Here is a 22,171-nt window from a genome sequence, read left to right on the forward strand (position 1 = left end):
CAGTCCCAGCCTCCTCTCCCGAACTCGCTAGGTCAGCCCAGTAATGTCCCTAATGTAAGCTTGGCCTTCAGGGGCCAAGTTTTTCCAAGTGCCTTAACTACCCACCTGCAAGTAGGATCAACCTAGACATGACATTAGAGACAATGCCATGATAGAGCTATTTAGCCAAGGCCTTGGACATATATAGAACATAGTCCATATTAGATGATTAAGGTGTGGTAGACATATTTTGTATACTTTTATGTTTTTATTCAAATTTTTCGTTTCATTACCTTTGACACTTAGGAAGCCTTAGAGCCAAGACACCGCTCCTTTGGGGAGGAAATGTAATGATGTATTGCCTGAGTGTTGTGCGTTATTAACGTCTGCCAAGTTACTGCCTAGGTCCACTAACCGGGATAACCGGACGACGGGCCGGAACACAGAGCCACTGCCAGACCTCCTTGATCCATTCTGGTGGTGATCCACAGCTTGCGGAAAGCCTACCAGGGGGAACCACTAAAGGGGGGGGGCTGCTCTGATGATCCACAGACCAGGACATCCGATGGTCATTCTTATGGTGGGTTGCAACATGCAGAATCATTCCAAGTTGAACCTACCAGAGGGGGACTGTCATGACTGTCCTGATCAGGTCAGGGTACAGGAGACCACCACCCTACAGATGATCTCCCAAACCCCCAACAGAGGAGGAGAGATCTAGGGGTCTGAAGATGTGGGGGTTTTATGACACCTCATGCCCATAATACAGAGAAATTCCTTTGTCCTAACAATGGAGAACTGGCCTCAGAACCTTAAACATGCAATAAAGGGACTTTGGAACAATGGTTTCCGTCAGCCACAATGGTGGTTATGACGAAAAGTGGAATATTAAAATGTATGTAACTTTTGTATTTGTTTTTAAAGGTTAAGAGATGACGTTATTATGAAAACATTGTACCTTTAAGAGTTTTCCCAGTATATGCCTGATGTTTATACATTGTACGCTGTTTGGAAAATATCCAAATCAAACAGAATGTTTTGATAAAGATGAAATGTGAAGTTAGTGTCTAAAATCGGATTTTTAGCCAAAATCTAAGCCTTGCCCCCTTGACTTGGTCCGCCCAGAGAATCGCCCTAAAGGCTGTTACACCCACTTCTGACCCGAGGGTATAAGACAGGAGAGTGAAGAATTAACATAGTAGACTATTGACCCCAAGCTGCAGCCAAGGTCTAACAAAGTCGACGAACCACAAAACGAAACACAAGGTTGAAGACAAAGAAATATTTTTCTACACGAGCTACGGACGAGTAGCTGTGTCTAAGCGGGTGAATTCAAGCCGAACCACCCAGCCTCCACTCTCCATTGAATCGTGGTATCGACACCATTCGAGCCGAAGCTGTGAGCTCTGAGCTACAGAGCTGTCTGTCCTCAGAAGACCCCTTTCCGATCAAGGGTGAAGATCAGACCACTTAACCAAGAAGGACACTGACATCGTGAGGACAACCAGAGAGTTGCGCCGGAGAACTGCGTCATTTAGAAACCTAAACGACCCACGCGGAGCTTCCCACCATAGAGAACTACAACACGTAATTACATCATTATATTCTGACCCATAAGAGCGGCAGTTCGGGGCAAGGCTAATTTTAAATAAGCATGGCTGACAAATGAACCCAAATGTATATTTCTCTCGTGTACTTCCTTTCTTTCTCTCTCTTTAAAATCCCCATTTTGGGTAACAAGCGCCATAGTGTGTTGGCCCGTTATACTAAGTCCTAATCAATAGCTTAGACTGTGTTTTGTGTATGTGCATTTTTATCATCATTTTAGCTTGCTAGTAAATAAATAATCAACTAAGATTGGTGTGGTAAATTCAGTGGTAAAGCCCGGGTCCGTGCAGATTCCCGGATTATACGATTTTCAGATTATGAGACTGTAGAGGAAATTGATTAATTTAGCGACTGTTGTAATCGATATTCTGATATCCTTTGAGTTAATTTGGGAAATAGAAACTCAATCAAAACAATGTTCCCATGGTGCCCCAGGTTAATGAGTTAATAATTGCTTGATTCATTGCTTAATTCATTTAATCACGTAATTATAAACCGTTAATCATTCGATGAGCAACAGTCGTCACATTAACTAATACAACGTCACGACACTGGGCTAAAGGGTAGAGCTGCCGCTTTCAAGGAGAAGCTTATAAGAAATCCCGCTATGCCGTCCGACAAACCATCAAACAGGGAAAGCGTCAATACAGGACTAACATTGAATCGTACCACACCGGCTCCGACGCTCGTCGGATGTGGCAGGGCTTGCAAACTATTACAGACTACAAAGGGAAACACAGCCTTGAGCTGCCCAGTGACACGAGTCTACAAGATTATCTAAATTACTTCTATGCTCACTTCGAGGCAAGTAACACTGAAGCATTTATGAGAGCATAAGCTGTTCGGGACGACTGTGTATTCACGCTCTCCGTAGCCGATGTGAGTAAGACCTTTAAACAGGTCAACATTCACAAGGCCTCAGGGTCAGGATGTGTACTCCGAGCATGTGCTGACCAACTGGCAAGTGTCTCCACTGACATTTTCAACCTGTCCCTGACTTAGTCTGTAATACCAACATGTTTCAAGCAGACCACCATAGTCACTAAGGTAACCTGCCTAAATGACTACCGACTGTAGCCATGAAGTGTTTTGAAAGGCTGGTCATGGCTCACATCAACACCATTATCCCAGAAACCCTAGACCCACTCCAATTTGCATACCGCCCAAACAGATCCACAGATGATGCAATCTCTATTGCACTCCACACTGCCCTTTCCCACCTGGACAAAAGGAACACCTATTTGAGAATGCTTTTCGCTGACTACAGCTCAGCGTTCAACACCATAGTGCCCTCAAAGCTCATCACTAAGTTTAGGACCCTGGGACTAAACACCTCCCTCTGCACTTGTATCCTGCACTTCCTGACAGGCCGCCCCCAGGTAGTAAGGGTAGGTAACAACGCTGATCTTCAACACGGGGCACCTTGGGGGTGCGTTCTCAGTCCCTCAGTCTCAACCTGGCTTTACCCACAGTTTTTTTCTTTCTTTTTCTTTTTTTCTCAAATTTTATGGTCTGAATATTTTGCGACCTTCTCTGAACATTTGAAAAAAGCATTATGTCTTGATAGTTAAGGTGCACATCAACATTTCTACTCCTTACTAGGATTTAAAAGTTCTGAGAGGTTGGTGGCTTGAGGAACCTGAAAGATTTTCTGAGTGCAATTACAGAGAAAATTAAAGATGTAAAGTAGCCTGAATTTATTTCCCATGATTTACTCAATTTCACTCGAAAGTGGACAACCACATACATTACATGGCCAAAACTATGTGGACACCGCTTCAAATTAGTCGATTTGTCTATTTCACCACACCCACTGCTGACAGGTGAATAAAATCGAGCACACCGCCATGCAATCTCCATAGACAAACAATGGCATTAGAATGGCCCGTGTTGAAGAGCTCAGTGACTTTCAATGTGGCACTGTCATAGGATGCCACCTTTCTTCAAATTTCAGTCCTGCTAGAGCTGCCCCTGTCAACTGTAAGTGCTGTTATTGTGAAGTGGAAACGTCTAGGAGCAACAACTGCTCAGCCGCAAAGTGGTAGGCCACACAAGCTCACAGAACAGGACCACCGAATGCACTTAGCATGTAAATATTGTTTTTCCTTGGTTGTAACACTCACTACAGATTCCAAATTGCCTATGTCAGCACAAGAGCTGTTCGTCAGGAGCTTCATGAAATGGGTTTCCATGGCCGAGCAGCTGCACACAAGCCAAAGTTCACCATGCTCAATGCCAAGAATTGGCTGGAGTGGTGTAAAGCTCACCGCCATTGGACTCTGGAGCACTGAAAACTCGCTGTCTCGAGTGACGAATCACGCTTCACCGTCTGGTAGTCCGACGGACGAATCTGGGTTTGGCAGTTGCCAGGAGAATGCTACCTGCCCCAATGCATAGTGCGAACTATAAGTTTGCTGGAGGACGAATAATTGTCTGGGGCTGTTTTTCATGGTTCGGGCTAGCATACAATGACATTCTAGACGATTCTGTGCTTCCAACTTTGTGGAAACAGTTTGGGGAAGGCCCTTTGCTGTTTCAGAATGACAATTCCCCGTGCACAAAGCGAGGTCCATACAGGAATGGTTTGTTGAGATCAGTGTGGAAGAACTTGACTGGCCTGCACAGAGCCCTGACCTCAACCCCATCAAACACCTTTGGGATGAATTGGAACGCCGACTGCATGAGTGCCCAACCTCACTAAATCTCTTGTGGCTGAATGGAAGAAAGTCCCTGCAACAATGTTCCAACATCTTGTGCAAGGGTGGGCAATTCCAGTCCTCGAGGGCCTGATTGGTGTCACAGTTTGGCCCCAGCTCCAGCAAACACACCTGACTCCAATAATCACCTAATCATGATCTTCTGTTTAGAATGCAATTTTATTAATCAGCTGTGTTTGCTAGGGATGGAGAAAAAGTGTGACACCAATCAGGCCCTTGAAGACTGGAGTTGCCCACCCCTGATCTAGTGGGACGCCTTCCCAGAAGAGTGGAGACTGTTATAGCAGCAAAGGGGGTACCAACTCCTTATTAATGCAGATGATTTTGGCCATGTAGTGTCGCTATACACTCAGATTGTCATATTAGCCACCGTCAGCAAATCATACTTTTTTTTAACATTTTCTATTGTGTTATTGACTGTACGCTTGTTTATTCCATGTGTAACTAGCTCTGTGTTGTTGTTTGTGTCGCACTGCTTTGCTTTATCTTGGCCAGGTCGCAGTTGTAAATGAGAACTTGTTCTCATTTTAAAAAATACCAAAAATGGAAGGTACTTTGCAGCATGCAGATGTCAACACCCAACACCTCACCTAAACTAACCCGGAAGAGACAGCAGGCACGCAGAGATTACAGTATCAGAATAGCACTGGACTCTCCTATCAGTGACCACAGAGACACTGGGACTCTGGTGCTTGATTGGCATGTCTGCAGTCCTATCTTTCCGTAATTTCTCATCCCTTTAAAGCCTGAATTATTCAAACAAAAGAAATTGATTTCTTGATAGTTTAATCTCATATCAAAACCAAATCTCAGGCTCTGTCCATTCTTTAGGCAATTTTTGACAATCAAATATTCATGGGGGAATAAATGTTTGGAGATAATTTGGTTTCTGGACAGATTAAGAAGACACATTGAAATTAAAATTAGGAGAATCAGGAAACGTTAAATTAACTATGACAATATGCAGGTCCAGAGTAATGAAAAACTGAAGTAATTAAGTTTTTTACCATTTCATTCTATTCATGATCCCTTTTATCTTTCGACTCTTTTGAATCACAAAAACAACAGTTTTTCAGTTAAATTAGGCTTATTATGGTTAAATCATTATCTTCAAATGTGTTGTTTTGGTGTAAATTACTGACTCTATCAATTCAGGGTACCCTGCTGATTGTTTGATATGATCACTGTGGCAACCAACACATGTGAGACCCAGCCCCACTCTTCCCATTTCAAAATACAACAAGACCCCTAAAAACCTTTCAACTCACACAGATACAACATGCACACGTCAACACAGACACGCAAACACACACACACACAAAGGAATTGCCTGGCCATTACCAAACAAAAGGAGATCCAAGAAGTCAATAGGGGATTTGCTTTTGAACAGATTGTGTGTCATTCGAACACATCTGAACCATGCTCTTAAATTTCTACATGGATGCAAGAAAGTGATCAGACCTTAAGAGAAAATGAGCATGATGGGGAGGGAGAGAAAGAGGAAGGGCAGCCTACCCCATCACAGGGAATGAATGAGTAAGAAGTACTCAAGAGACTGTGGTTTTGATTTCCAAGAGTGTACTGCTAATGTATTAATGAACTCTCCCGGTCTTCAATGAAAGGCCGATGTAGGGTAGGCCTCATCAATCGCTGATTGATTCAGGACATAGAGGGATAAAACAGCAGAGATATTAGTGAATCCGATAACCAGTGGTGTTAAGTACTTAAGTAAAAATACTCTAAAGTACTACTTAGGTAATTTTTTGGGGTATCTGTACTTTACTTTACAGTTTATACTTTAACTTCACTACATTCCTGAAGAAAATTCTGTACTTTTTACTCCATACATTTTCCCTGACACCCAAAAGTACTCGTTACTCACTAATCAAGAGAACATCCCTGGTCATCCCTACTGCCTCTGATCTGGCAGGGTCACTAAACACAAATGTTTTGCTTTTAAATGATGTCTGAGTGTTGGAGTGTCACCCTGGCTATCCGTTAAATAAAGAATTGTGCCATCTGGTTAGCTTAATATATGGAATTTTTAATTATTCGTACTTTTACTTTTATTGTTGATACTTAAGTATATTTAAATCAAATACTTTTAGACTTTTAATCAAGTAATATTTTACTGGGTTAACTTTTACTCAAGTATGAGAATTTAGTACTTTTTCCACCACTGCCGGTAACATCAGTACTCGAATCAACAGAGAACCATTGTGCAATTATATGAAATCACTGTTTGTGTTTCACATCTTTTCCCTCCCCGTTGTGCATGATGACGTTGGAACATTGCATCTGAAAGTAGAGCAACGTTCCAGCCAGGCTGAAACTCAATGCAAAGACCTAACAATATGTAATTTAATTAACAGAGAGTGTTCTCTCCTTGGGACTGAAGGCATGACATAAGGCCTTCAATAATGAAAAATGCTGTGCTCGGTGTGAGGCTAGACATGCAATAGCTATGGGATCATGACATGCATTAGAGAAAAAAGGTTTTCTCTCCTGTGTTGTCACCAGGGTCAGCATAACACACAATAGTAAAATACACTGCTCAAAAAAATAAAGGGAACACTAAAATAACACATCCTAGATCTGAATGAATGAAATAATCTTATTAAATACTTTTTTCTTTACATAGTTGAATGTGCTGACAACAAAATCACACAAAAATAATCTATGGAAATCCAATTTATCAACCCATGGAGGTCTGGATTTGGAGTCACACTCAAAGTGGAAAACCACACTACAGGCTGATCCAACTTTGATGTAATGTCCTTAAAACAAGTCAAAATGAGGCTCAGTAGTGTGTGTAGCCTCCACGTGCCTGTATGACCTCCCTACAACGCCTGGGCATGCTCCTGATGAGGTGGCGGATGGTCTCCTGAGGGATCTCCTCCCAGACCTGGACTAAAGCATCCGCCAACTCCTGCACAGTCTGTGGTGCAATGTGGCGTTGGTGGATGGAGCGAGACATGATGTCCCAGATGTGCTCAATTGGATTCAGGTCTGGGGAACGGGTGGGCCAGTCCATAGCATCAATGCCTTCCTCTTGCAGGAACTGCTAACACACTCCAGCCACATGAGGTCTAGCATTGTCTTGCGTTAGGAGGAACCCAGGGCCAACCGCACCAGCATATGGTCTCACAAGGGGTCTAAGGATCTCATCTCGGTACCTAATGGCAGTCAGGCTACCTCTGGCGAGCACATGGAGGGCTGTGCGGCCCCCCCAAAGAAATGCCACCCCACACCATGACTGACCCACCGCCAAACCGGTCATGCTGGAGGATGTTGCAGGCAGCAGAACGTTCTCCACGGCGTCTCCAGACTCTGTCACATGTGCTCAGTGTGAACCTGCTTTAATCTGTGAAGCGCACAGGGCGCCAGTGGAGAATTTGCCAATCTTGGTGTTCTCTGGCAAATGCCAAATGTCCTGTACGGTGTTGGGCTGTAAGCACAACCCCCACCTGTGGACGTCGGGCCCTCATACCACCCTCATGGAGTCTGTTTCTGACCGTTTGAGCAGACACATGCACATTTGTGGCCTGCTGGAGGTCATTTTGCAGGGCTCTGGCAGTGCTCCTCCTGCTCCTCCTTGCACAAAGGCGGAGGTAGCGGTCCTGCTGCTGGGTTGTTGCCCTCCTACGGCCTCCTCCACGTCTCCCGATGTACTGGCCTGTCTCCTGGTAGCGCCTCCATGCCTTGGACACTACATTGACAGACACAGCAAACCTTCTTGCCACAGCTCGCATTGATGTGCCATCCTGGGTGAGCTGCACTACCTGAGCCACTTGTGCGGGTTGTAGACTCCGTCTCATGCTACCACTAGAGTGAAAGCACCGCCAGCATTCAAAAGTGACCAAAACATCAGCCAGGAAGCAAAGGAACTGAGAAGTGGTCTGTTGTCACCACCTGCAGAACTACTCCTTTATTGGGGGTGTCTTGCTAATTGCCTATAATTTCCACCTGTTGAAGTGTGATTGACTTGGAGTTACATTGTGTTGTTTAAGTGTTCCCTTTATTTTTTTGAGCAGTATATATATATATATATATATATATATACACACACACACACTGAGTGTACAAAACATTAGGAACACCTGCTCTTTCCACGAAAGACTCCAGCCACCGTAGTCATAGACTTTTCTCACTGCTACCGCACGGCAAGCGGTACCGGAGCGCCAAGTCTAGGTCCAAAAGGCTTCTAAACAGCTTCTACCCCCAAGCCATAAGACCCCCCCTTTTACACCGCTGCTACTCTCTGTTGTTATCATCTATGCATAGTCACTTTAATAACTCTACCTACATGTACATATTACCTCAATTACCTCGACTAACCGGTGCCCCCGCAGAGTATATAGTCTTGCTATTGTTTTTTTTTGCTGCTCTTTAATTACTTGTTACTTTTACACCTGCATTGCTTGCTGTTTGGGGTTTTATTCTTCGTTTCTGTACAGAAGTTTGAGATATCAGCTGATGTACAAAGGGCTATATAAATACATTTGATTTGATTTGATTTCTTATTTGATTTGGTTTAGACTGTCCAGGTGAATCCAAGTGAAATCCCTTATTGATGTCACCTGTTAAATCCACTTCAATCCGAGTAGATTAAGGGGAGGAGACAGGTTAAAGAAGGAATGTTAAGACTTGAGACATGGATTGTGTACTGTATGTGTGCCCTTCAGAGGGTGAATAGGCTAGACAAATGATTGAAGTGCCTTTGAACAGGGTATGGTAGTAGGTGCTAGGCACACCGGTTCAGTGTGTCAAGAACGGCAACACTGCTGGGTTTTTCACACACAACAGTTTCCAATATGTATAAAGAATGGTCCTCCACCCAAAGGACATCCATTTTCGTTACCTTTATTTTACTAGGCAAGTCAGTTGAGAACAAATTCTTTATTTGCAATGACGGCCAACACCGGCCAAACCCGGACACTGGGCCAATTATGCGCCGCCCTATGGGACTCCCAATCACAGCCGGTTGTGATACAACCTGGATTCAAAACAGGGTGTCTGTAGTGATGCCTCTAGCACTATAACAATGTGCGCTGAGAGTCGGGAAGCAAGTTCAGGGAGTGTTTTTAATAAAATAAATGGAACGAATACAAAACAAAAACCTTGAACAACACGCAGATAAGAAACAGAAACAATGACACCTGGGGAAGGAACCAAAGGGAGTGACATATATAGGGCAGGTAATTAAGGAAGTGTTGGAGTCCAGGTGAGTCTGACGACACGCAGGTGTTCATAACGATTGTGACAGGTGTTTGCCATAACGAGCAGCCTAGTGACCAAGAGGCCAGAGAGGGAGCACACGTGACAAGCACTGAAATACAGTGCCTTAGACCTCTGCGTCACTTGGGCCACTCATTCCATTGCTCAAAAAGCTGTGCTTTAAACCTACCCACATAAAAGAAGCTGCATCATTCCTGGGTATATAACTGTTAAATTCCACAGTACAAATGTTTGGTTCACTACACAACACAAGAGCAATTGCAAGGGCATGCTATGAATAAAAATGTGGTTATTATTGTCTCTCTATTTGTTACGTTCCCCAGTTTCTGTGTTGTTGTAGGTTTGTATGTGTGTGTATTTCAGGAAATGGCTTCCTGAATTCCTGAGGCAGCTAACTGGTCGGCCCCATCGCTGATTGGAGCTCTGACCCCTCCCTCTCGTCAGGGGATACAGCTGTCTCTTCATTACCAACTCCTTCTCCAGCTTGATAAAAGCCAGTATTCCTTTGTTAGGGAGGAGAGTTTTCTTTTTATGTTCTGTGTTGGTTAGTGAAGGTTTGTTGATATTATTTTGTAGACTCCTGCAGAGGTATGTGTATGACAATAGGACTTAGTGTTTTTGGTTATTGAAATGTTTCACTTAAAGTATTGGTAAATAATTATGTTTCGTTTGTTCCCTGGGGGGAAGGGGAACACACCTTGGGAGTTTTTAGGCAAGAGGCCTGCGGGCATACATAACCCCTAGTATTTAATCTGTCTATGCACACTAGGTAAGACCTGGGCGGACCACCCCCTGTATTTTGGTTAGCGCGCCAGGTGGTGCTTAAGGTTAGGTAAGAAGTGGGAAGGCAGGTAAGGTAGGAGAGGGGACTTTTACTGTCTTTGCTTTGGTTCCATCCAGCCCCTTTTCCCCCACTTTATTGTGTTTAGGAAAAATAATAAATTCCCTGTAAACTGTATTTTTCTCTGCCTCTGTTGTCCTTCCCTGCACCTATGATCACATACTTTTTTTGCTCCATGGGGAGTTGAGATGTAGCAGGGTGTTGTGTTCCCTCCTCGAAGGGGCATACGTAACAATATTGTTTGGTTGACATGGTAAGATATGCAATGTGTATCACAGAAGGTTGGAGGCACCTTAATTGGGGAGGACAGACACATAGTAATTGCTGGTACGGAATAGAATGGTTTCCATGTGTTTCAAACCATATCATTCAATACACTATGAGCAGTCCTCCCCTCAGCAGCCTCCTGTGAACTGTATGCTATGTGTATCTAATTTCAGTCAAGCATAACCGTACGTACAGTGCCTTGCAAAAGTATTCATCCTCCTTGCATTTTTCCTATTTTGTTGCATTACAACCTGTAATTTAAATTGATTTTTATTTGGATTTCATGTAAATGGACATACACAAAATAGTCCAAATTGGTGAAGGGAAATGAAAAACATTACTTGTTTAAAAATATTCTATAAAATACAAAACGGAAAAGTGGTGCGTGCATATCTATTCACCCCTTTGCTATGAAGCCCCTAAATAAGATCTGGTGCAACCAATTACCTTCACGGAAGAGTGTCCAGAAAAAAAAACATTGCTTAAAGTAAAGAAATAAGCAAACTTTTGGCCATCAAGGAAAATGTTACGTCTGGCGCAAACCCAACACCTCTCATCACCCCGAGAACAGCATTCCCACAGTGAAGCATGGTGGTGGCAGCATCATGCTGTGGGGATGTTTTCATCAGCAGGGACTGGGAAACTGGTCAGATTTGAAGGAATGATGGATGCTGCTAAATACAGGGAAATTCTTGAGGGAAACCTGTTTCAGTCTTCCAGAGATTTGAGACTGGGACAGAGGTTCACCTTCCAGCAGGACAATGACCCTAAGCATACTGCTGAAGCAACACTCGAGTGGTTTAAGGGGAAACATTTAAATGTCTTGGAATGGCCTAATCAAAGCCCAGACATCAATCCAATTGAGATTCTGTGGTATGACTTAAAGATTGCTGTACACCAGCGGAACCCATCCAACTTGAAAGAGATGAAGCAGTTTTGCCTTGAAGAATGGGCAAAAATCCCAGTGGCTAGATGTGCCAAGCTTATAGAGACATACCCTAAGAGACTTGCAGCTGTAATTGCTGCAAAAAGGTGGCTCTACAAAGTATTGACTTTGGGGGGGTGAATAATAATGCACGCTCAAGTTTTCTGTTTTCTTGTCTTATTTCTTGTTTGTTTCACAATAAAAAATATTTTGCTTCTTCAAAGTGGTAGGCATGTTGTGTAAATCAAATGATACAATCCCCCAAAAAATCTATTTTAATTCATGGTTGTAGGGCAACAAAATAGGAAAAATGCCAATGGGGGGTGAATACTGTACTGTACTTTCGCAAGCCACTGTAGGTCTACAGCGAGCCCCAACGTTCCTACACTGTCCCTTGGACAACATAGTCACGTCCATTTGTATTGAGGAAAATATAAACTCAGCAAAAAAATAAACGTCCTCTCACTGCGTTTATTTTCAGAAAATTTAACCTGTGTACATAAATATTTGTATGAACAAAACAAGATTCAACAACGTATATAGACTTTATTTTTTTCTATTGGGTAATTGACTGTATGCTTGTTTATTCCATGTGTAACTCTGTGTTGTTTGTGTCGCACTGCTTTGCTTTATCATGGCCAGGTCGCAGTTGTAAATGAGAACTTGTTCTAAACTAGCTTACCTGGTTAAATAAAGGTGAAATAAAAATAAAATAAAAAACAACTGAGACATAAACTGAACAACTTCCACAGACGTGTAACGCCCTGGCCACAGAGAGGGGTTTTTGTTCTTTATTTTGGTTAGGCCAGGGTGTTACATTGGGTGGGCATTCTATGTTCCTTTTTCCATGTTTTTGTATTTCTTTGTTTTGGGCCGTGTGTGGCTCCCAATCAGGCACAGCTGAAGCTCGTTGTTGCTGATTGGGAGTCACACATAAGGAGCATGTTTTTCCTTTGGGTTTTGTGGGTAATTGTTTCTGTTCAGTGTGTTTCCTGTCAGTACTGTTTGGCTGTCGGTTTTCCTGTTTTTTGTATAGTGTTCTCTTTGTTTGAATTAAATGTCAAGATGAACACTAACTCCGCTGCACCTTGGTCGTCTTCCGACGACAGCCCTTACAAGACGTGACTAACAGAAATGGAATAATGTGTCCCTGAGCAAAGGGGGGGTCAAAATCAAAAGTAACGATCAGTATCTGGTGTGGCCTCCAGCTGCATTAAGTACTGCAGTGCATCTCCTCCTCATGGACTGCACTAGATTTGCCAGTTCTTGCTGTGAGATGTTACCCCACTCTTCCACCAAGGCACCTGCAAGGTCCCGGACATTTCTGTGGGGAATGTTACCTAGCCCTCACCCTCCAATCCAATAAGTCCCAGACGTGCTCAATGGGATTGAGATCCGGGCTCTTCGCTGGCCATGGCAGAACACTGACATTCCTGTCTTGCAGGAAATCACGCACAGAACGAGCAGTATGTCTGGTGGCATTGTCATGCTGGAATGGCATGTCAGGATGAGCCTGCAGGAAGGGTACCACATGAGGGAGGAGGATGTCTTCCCTGTAACGCGCAGCATTGAGATTGCCTGCAATGACAACAAGCTCAGTCCGATGATGCTGTGACACACTGCCCCAGACCATGATGGACCTCCACCTCCAAATCGATCCCGCTTCAGAGTACAGGCCTCGGTGTAACGCTCATTCCTTCGACGATAAACGTGAATCCGACCATCACCCCTGGTGAGAAAACCGCAACTCGTCAGTGAATTAACACTTTTTGCCAGTCCTGTCTGGTCCAGCGACGGTGGGTTTGTGCCCATTGGCGACATTGTTGCCGGTGATGTCTGGTGAGGACCTGCCTTACAACAGGCCCTCAAGCCCTCAGTCCAGCCTCTCTCAGCCTATTGCGGACAGTCTGAGCACTGATGGAGGGATTGTGCATTCCTGGTGTAACTCTGGCAGTTGTTGTTGCCATCCTGCACCTGTTCCGCAGGTGTGATGTTCGGATGTACCGATCCTGTGCAGATGTTGTTACACGTGGTCTGTCACTGCCAGAACGATCAGCTGTCAGTCATGTCTCCCTGTAGTGCTGTCTTAGGCGTCTCACAGTATGGACATTGCAATTTATTGCCCTGGCCACATCTGCATTCCTCATGCCACCTTGCAGCATGCCAAAGGCAAGTTCACCAAGATGACAAGGGACCCTGTCTGTCACGAATGATGAGTAAAATTCCATGAACTTACTCTGCCAATTGTCCACATTTGGAAAGTTTATATGTTCCTTTGGATATTGATTTCCAAGAGGGATGGCATTGGTACATCACGACTAGCCTACAGCATGAGAGCATTACACAATTAAACTCTCAAGTGATTAGCCAGATACACCAACCTGGTCTCAGAGCATTTCATAGTATTCTGTTAGTAAATCTGAGACACTCCATTCAGTTTGATATGTTACAAAATACAATTTGTATGATTATTTAACAAATTGAAATTCATACAATATGTTACGAATTGCTGTTCTTACAATATGTTACGGATTTCCAAAAGTACGATATGTTACAAATTCCAATTTGTTGTGGCTAACGTTAGATAGGTGGCTAATGCTTACGTTAGCTTCATGGCTAACATTAGCTAGGCTAGGCGTTAGGGTTAGGAATTAGGTTAAAAGGTTAAGGTTAGGGCTAGGGCTGTGGCGGTCATGACAATTGACCGTTAACATGTTTACACATTTGGAACATCTGCATGATGTACACATTTGGAAAATCTGCATTTAAAAAAGTCAAATAAATCAATTTAAGAAACATGATATGAGGTGGCATGTTATCTGTGTCACGACTTCCGCCGAAGTTGGTTCCTCTCCTTGTTCGGGCAGCGTTCGGCGGTCGATGTCACCGGTCTTCTAGCCATCGCCGATCCACCTTTCTTTTTCCATTTGTTTTGTCTTGTTTTCCCACACACCTGGTTTACATTCCCTCATTACTTGTTGGTATATAACCCTCTGTTCCCCCCATATCTGTGTGTGGAATTGTTTGTTGTAAGTGTTTTGTTGGAATTTAGACTGGTTTGCGACGGGTTATTTCAACCCGTATTTTGCTGTTCTGGGTGCCATTTGTTTTTGCATTATTAAAGTGCTCCGGCTGTTACCCATTTCTGCTCTCCTGCGCCTGACTTCCCTGCAGCCAGTTACGCACCGCTTACAGTCTGGCTATGCCCAATGCCATAGGCTGTAGGCTTCTTCATTTAGCTGACAAGATATGCTTATAAGTCCCATGCCATTATTTTTTTATATGGTTTAATAGTAAGAAGAATATAATTGAACGTTGCTGAATAAAAGGATATTTTTCCATTACAGAGTAAGAGATCATATGAAGTAGCTTTGTTGAGCATATAAGTGATCATTTGAAACAGGTCCTACATGCTAGATTTTGAGTTATCTGGAAACTTTAGTTGTAAATAATACAAACCTTATGTCTTAGAAATCGAAACATATATGGGCTGCATGGTGCAACTATAGGCTGTTGATGATTTGAGAAAGTTGAGAAAAAAAAGCTTGCCTCCGGATGCACAGCTGTTCTCTCATCAAGTGATCATATTTTCACCCATCAGACTATTCTCAATTTAATCTTGTCTTTACTAATATGTCAAATTTGTTTCGATTTAGAATGGCCCATTTTCAAATGGGCAAGAACAGGGGCAGGGGAAAAAAGACATCATCTATATGCACTCGAAAAGTGAATGGAGGCAGCTTTCCAACCCGTCCGGTTTTAATGATGCCTGTCAGGTTACTGTGGTTTTAGAGCAGAGCATGTGCTTAATATGAGCAGCTGATAAATAAATATAAGAACACTTATTTCACTCCACGCATCAACCACTCTTTGAGGAGCATGCTCTCGCTGCTCGACAGGTGATATTACGTCCAAACTCTGTATGCCATGGGCTCTCCAACTGTCAAGGTGTTGGGTGCGTACTGGTAGCGAAGTCAGATGCAGGAGAGCAGAGAGTTGTGAACAGGCGCACACTTTATTGAGGCAGGAGAAAACAGCAGATGGACGCAACTGCGTCAAAACCTCCAGCCACAATAGCAGAAGTGCAGAGCGCAAAACGCAGTCACAAAAGCTAATGAATCAAATAAACATACTACATGCAATAACACGGATCATAAACACCAGCCTGGCGCGTAACCTCAAACACACAAAGACATGGGGGGAAGAGAGGAATAAATACATGCAGTGTGATTGGGAATGTAAACCAGGTGTGCAGGGAACAAGACAAAACAAATGGATCAATGAAAAATGGAGCGGCGATGGCTAGAAATCCGGTGACGTCAACCGCCGAACACCGCCCGAACAAGGAGCGGAGTCGACTTCGGCGGAAGTGAAGTCGTGACACCAACCCTGTTCCTGCAGCTACCCAGTGCTTAATTTGGGAAACCAAGTGAAATATGTTCGGGAACTTCGATGTTAACATGTTTTCACAATTAAACATATTTCACTAAACTGTTGACAGCCCCTCTACACACTTGAGAAAGGAATAAAGGAGAGGAGGAGATGAAAGTGCATAGTGGTGAGATTTTATATTTAGCTGAAGGTAATGTGTCACCCAATTAATTGTTAAAATATAAAAATCCCCTATTACTAGGCTATTCAAAATCAAATAAAAATGTACTTTAAGTATAGGCTAACTGTAAGCCGCCCGGCACAATCAATGAACGAACAGCATCACCTAGGGATACACTTCTCTCCCAGACTCATTGACAGACATTTTAGAGTGTAGCATAAAGTAACCAGTCCATCCAGTATGCATAATAATAAAGTCCATACGTGCACAATTATTAGGCAAATTGTATTCCTCAGTATTAATTTTATTGTTGAACAAACACAATGCTCTCAGTCAATTCAAAATGTATTGAACCTCAAACCTGAATATTAAACAAAGGAAAAGTGAGTTTTGTCTTTCTCAGGGTAATATATGTGTGCACAATTCTTTGGCAACTATTAGTGTGCAAAATTATTAGGCAACTAAATTGCAAATATCATTTCTCCCAACTCACTTGTTCATTCAAACTTTTTTGAGTAAGTGTAACAAATAAGTAACACAAAATTACAATTAAACAAAAAATGTGGCCTTTCAAAAATATTCAGTGACCAATATAGACACCCTTCTTTTCAATAACTGCCATGAGCGTTCCAACCATGGAGTCTGTCAGTTTCTTGATCTGTTCACGATCAACTTTCGCTGGAGCAGCAACCACAGCCTCCCAAATGTTGTTCAAAGAGGTGTATTGTCTTCCCTCACTGTAAATCTCACATTTGAGAAGGGCCCACAAGTTCTCAATAGGATTTAAGTCGGGTGAGGAAAGGGGGCCAGGTCATTATTCGGGCATCTTTGAGGCCCTTGCTGGCTAGCCAAGCAGTGGAGTACTTGGATGCATATGATGGAGAATTGTCCTGCATAAAGAGCATGGCCTTCCTGAATGCTGAGGACTTCTTCTTGTACCACTGCTTGAAGAAAGTATCTTCCAGAAACTGGCAGTAGGTTTGGGAGTTGAGGTTCAGTCCATCTTCAACCTGAAAAGGTCCAACTACCTCATCCTTAATGATAGCAGCCCATACCAGTACCCCTCCTCCACCCTGCTGGCGCCTGACTCGAAGTGGTGCCCTGTATCCATTATTGATCCAGCCACAGGCCCATCCATCTGGTCCATCAAGAGTGACTCTCATTTCATCTGTCCATAAAACCTTTGAAAAATCTGTCTTCAATTCATCATCACCTTAGAAAGTGCTGGCCATTTTGTTGTGTTAGGCTTTAAAACAACATCCACAATAACCTTATTTTACATTCAATTTCAACCTGCTGTTGAACTTCATTTATAAAAAAAAATGTAGGCAGTAGATCAGCTTTAATATTGCAGATAGATTGTGGCTTCTATCAGTGTAATTGTCTGCATCATTTCCAATCCCCCATATATTTTTGGATAAATACATTATTTAAAATATATATATATATATACAGTTGAAGTCGGAAGTTTACATTCACCTTAAACAAATATATTTAAACTCAGTTTTTCCCAGTTCCTGACATTTAATCACAGTAAAAGATCCCTGTCTTAGGTCAGTTAGGATCACCACTTTATTTTAAGAATGTGAAATGTCAGAATAATAGTAGAGAGAATGATTCATTTCAGCTTTTATTTCTTTCATCACATTCCCAGTGGGTCAGAAGTTTACATACACTCAATTTGAATTTGGTAGCATTGCCTTTAAATTGTTTAACTTGGGTGAAATGTTTTGGGTAGCCTTCCACAAGGGTCCCACAATAAGTTGGGTGAATTTTGGCCCATTCCTCCTGACAGAGCTGGTGTAACTGAGTCAGGTTTATAGGCCTCCTTGCTCATACACACTTTTTCAGTTTTGCCCACAAATTTGCTATAGGATTGAGGTCAGGGTTTTGTGATGGCCACTCCAATACCTTGACTTTGTTGTCCTTAAGCCATTTTGCCACAACTTTGGAAGTATGCTTGGGGTCATTGTCCATTTGGAAGACCCATGTGCGACCAAGCTTTAACTTCCTGACTGATGTCTTGAGATGTTGCTTCAATATAGCCACATCATTTTCCATCCTCATGATGCAATCTATTTTGTGAAGTGCACCAGTCCCTCCTGCAGCAAAGAACCCCCACAACATGATGCTGCCACCCCCGTGCTTCACGGTTGGGATGGTGTTCTTCGGCTTGCAAGCCTCCCCCTTTTTCCTCCAAACATGACGATGGTCATTATGGCCAAACAGTTCTATTTTTGTTTCATCAGACCAGAGGACTTTTCTCCAAAAACTACGATCTTTGTCCCCATGTGCAGTTGCAAACCGTAGTCTGGCTTTTTTATGGCAGTTTCGGAGCGGTGTCTTCTTCCTTGCTGAGCAGCCTTTCAGGTTAGGTCAATATAGGACTCATTTTACCGTGGATATAGATACTTTTGTACCCGTTTCCCCCAGTATCTTCACAAGGTCCTTTGCTGTTGTTCTGAGATTGATTTGCACTTTTCGCACCAAAGTACGTTAATCTCTAGGAGACAGAACGCGTTTCCTTCCTTAGCGGTATGACGGCTGCGTGGTCCCATGGTGTTTATACTTGCGTACTGTTGTTTGTTCAGATGAACGTGGTACCTTCAGGGGTTTGGAAATTGCTCCCAAGGATGAACCAGACTTGTGTGGAGGTCTACAATATTTTTCTGAGGTCTTGGCTGATTTCTTTTGATTTTCCCATGTTGTCAAACAAAGAGGCACTGAGTTTGAAGGTAGGCCTTGAAATATATCCACAGGTACACCTCCAATTGACTCAAATTATGTAAATTAAAGCCATGACATAATTTTCTGGAATTTTCCAAGCTGTTTAAAGGCACATTCATCTTAGTGTATGTAAACTTCCGACCCACTGGAATTGTGATACAGTGATTTATAAGTGAAATATTCTGTCTGTAAACAATTGTTGGAAAAATGACTTGTGCCATGCACAAACTAGATGTCCTAACCGACTTGCCAAAACTATAGTTTGTTAGCAAGTAATTTGTGGAGTGGTTGAAAAACGAGTTTTTATGACTCCAACCTAAGTGCATGTAAACTTCTGACTTCAACTGTATATATTAAAATATATTTTATTTCTTTATTTTTTACCCTAACGCTGCCACCCCTCACCCTAATTGGAGTAAACTAATTAAAAATATGTTACTTCTAACCCTACCATTCCTCCTCTAATTGTAGTAAATTAATGGACAACAATAATTAGGCTTCTACTTCCAGTTTATACATACATTTCATGAATAGTATATTTTACATGAGTTATCTTTTATTTGTTTTTAGTCCCATCCTTCAGCTACCTTCAACCCCTCGCATCTATCTCTGAAGACCATCCTGTTTTGATTTCTAGCTGCCATATAATTTTCTACTGTGCTGTGATGTTTCACAAAAGTTCTCAACCTTTCAATTCTCACAGTTGCTACAGATTGTATATTAAAAAGAAGCACCTTTTCCATGCTATTTGCAGAGTTAGCAACAAGTAAATGTTAAAATTTTTCAGCCATTCCTGAACCTGTGACCAAAAACTAGCTACATATGGGCAGTACCAAAAACATGTCAACTAAGGATTCAGTCTCTTCGCAGCAAAATCTCCAGAGCTGGCATGGTTGCATCCCCCACAATTTTAACATTCTATTGGTTGCAAGAATTTTGTATAATAATTTAAATTGAAAAACTCGACATTTTGAATCCAGCGTCGTTTTGTATATCAGTTCATAAACCATGTGCTTTGGAATCGGTACATCAAAAATCTCCTCCCAACTATTTTGCGACCTGTATGGCAAAGCTGTCAATTTTTTGGTCCTTAAATTAAAGTGGTATTGTCACGGCCGTCGTAGTGATTGGACCAAAACGCAGCGGGTACGTGAATGCTCATTTTCTTCTTTATTAAACAAATGAACACTGAACAAAAAGAACGACGAAAACAGTCCTGTCAGGCACACAGCTAAACAAGAAACAACTACCCACAAAAACCCCATGAAAAACACCCCTACTAAATAGGACCTTCAATTAGAGGCAACGAGGAACAGCTGACTCCAATTGAAGGTCAAAAAATAAACTAAACATAGAAATAGAATAACTATAAAATATAACATAGAAATACAAAACATAGAACACTACCCAAAAACCCCGACAACACAAAACAAACACACCCCTGCCACGTCTTGACCAAACTACAATAACAAATAACCCCTTATACTGGTCAGGACGTGACAGGTATACTTTTTTTTTATCACAAATTTATTTTGCCAATTTTAGTCTTTAATGCAGGGCCGACAGACAAGTTCCTTACCTTCTCCCTTTTCCACTTGCCTCTGCAGTAATACTGCAATCAGTTGGTTGTAATTTTGGATAGAGCACACAGTTTTCATATATCTTTGTCAACTGCATGTGTGACATAACTCCACCAGTCCTATTGAGGATATAATGTACAAAGATTATACCGTATAAAAAAATATATATACCAAAATAATGTTTTTTAATCATTTTGTATATTTAAGTTTAACCATAATATTTGTTATAATATGTTTTATGTCTTTTCTGGTGGATTAAAGTGAGAGGTCCAATGCTTTAACTTTTCATAATTGTTGCCCTGGTTAAGGGCTTGTAAGTAAGCATTTCATGGTATGGTCTACACCTGTTGTATTCTGCACATGTGACAAATACACTTTCATTTTCAATTTCACCATAACATTGAATGCAAGGGAAGACAGCGAGCATTTGGCCTTACTTGATCAAAAAATAATACAATAATAGCCAATCAGCGTTGAGCGAAACTGTGAATGGTCCTGGCGCACCAAAAATAGTGGCAAGGGAACTGTTTTGATTTGGCTTCACACCAATCACATCACATCAAACCAAATGTAATTCACAGAAAAACGTTAATTGCTGCATCTCATTGTGTTGCTGTCCTCTGGTGGCTAGCTAGTTAGCTAAAATTGGCCCTTTCCTAAATTAGCCATGGGTGGAGATTGGGATTTGGACTTGTGGTTTTACTTAATTTTCCATACTGGCCAATGATTATAAATGTGATTCTGATCCAACCATTAATTCATACATTGTGCCTCTGGCCTGAGAGGATGAAAGTGCAATATGTAGTAGGCTAATGTTAACTAGCTAATCGTTGCACATGAAATAAAATTAGGCTAGCGAGCAATCTTTTTTGCCAGGTAGCCAAGTTCAACAAAAATTAAAAGCGTGTATTGTATGACAGAGTTATAGACAGTTTCGGCAACATTTAAGAGAGGAGGACGGCATTGGTGTTTCTCTACAAGTAGGGTGAGTCAACATGTTTTTCTACTTATGCACACACACACAAAGACACACAGAAATCAGTGCCATGGACAGCCACATGATATTTAGCTTTCGTTGATTGGACTAAATGGTTTTTGGAATATTGTAGTATTAGACTAAGCATAGGGGATTTGATTATGTTCAAATGTTGAAGTTAAAATGATGCTGGAATAGTGGAGGCACAATTGGGCTAGCGTCGTCCAGGTTAGGGAAAAGGTTTGGCCGGCCGGGATGTCCTTGTCCCATCGCGCTCTAGCAACTTCTTGTGGCGGGGCGGGCGCATGCACGCTGACTTCGGTCAACAGCTGTACAGTGTTTCCTCTGACACATTGGTGCGGCTGGCTTCCGGGTTAAGTGAGCAGTGATTCAAGAAGCAGTGCGGCTTGGCAGGGTCGTGTTTCGGAGGACGCATGGCTCCCAACCTTTGCCTCTCCCGAGTCTGTACGGAAGTTGCGCGATGGGAAAAGATTAACTACCAATTGGATATCACGAAATTGGGGAGAAAAAGGGGTATAACATACCCCCAAAAAGTATAACAATAATAATGTGCCAATTAGCTAAAATGCTAACGTTATACACCCAGGCCAATCCATCCATCGATCCAACCTTCTATCTTAACCTGTTACATCTAGGGGGCAGTAATTTCACGGCTGGATAAAAAACGTACCCGATTTAATCTGATTATTAGTCCTGCCCAGAAACTGGAATATGCATATAATTATTAGCTTTGGAGAGAA

This window comes from Salmo trutta, chromosome 12 (assembly GCF_901001165.1).
Source record: "Salmo trutta chromosome 12, fSalTru1.1, whole genome shotgun sequence".
Classification (NCBI taxonomy): Eukaryota; Metazoa; Chordata; class Actinopteri; order Salmoniformes; family Salmonidae; genus Salmo; species Salmo trutta.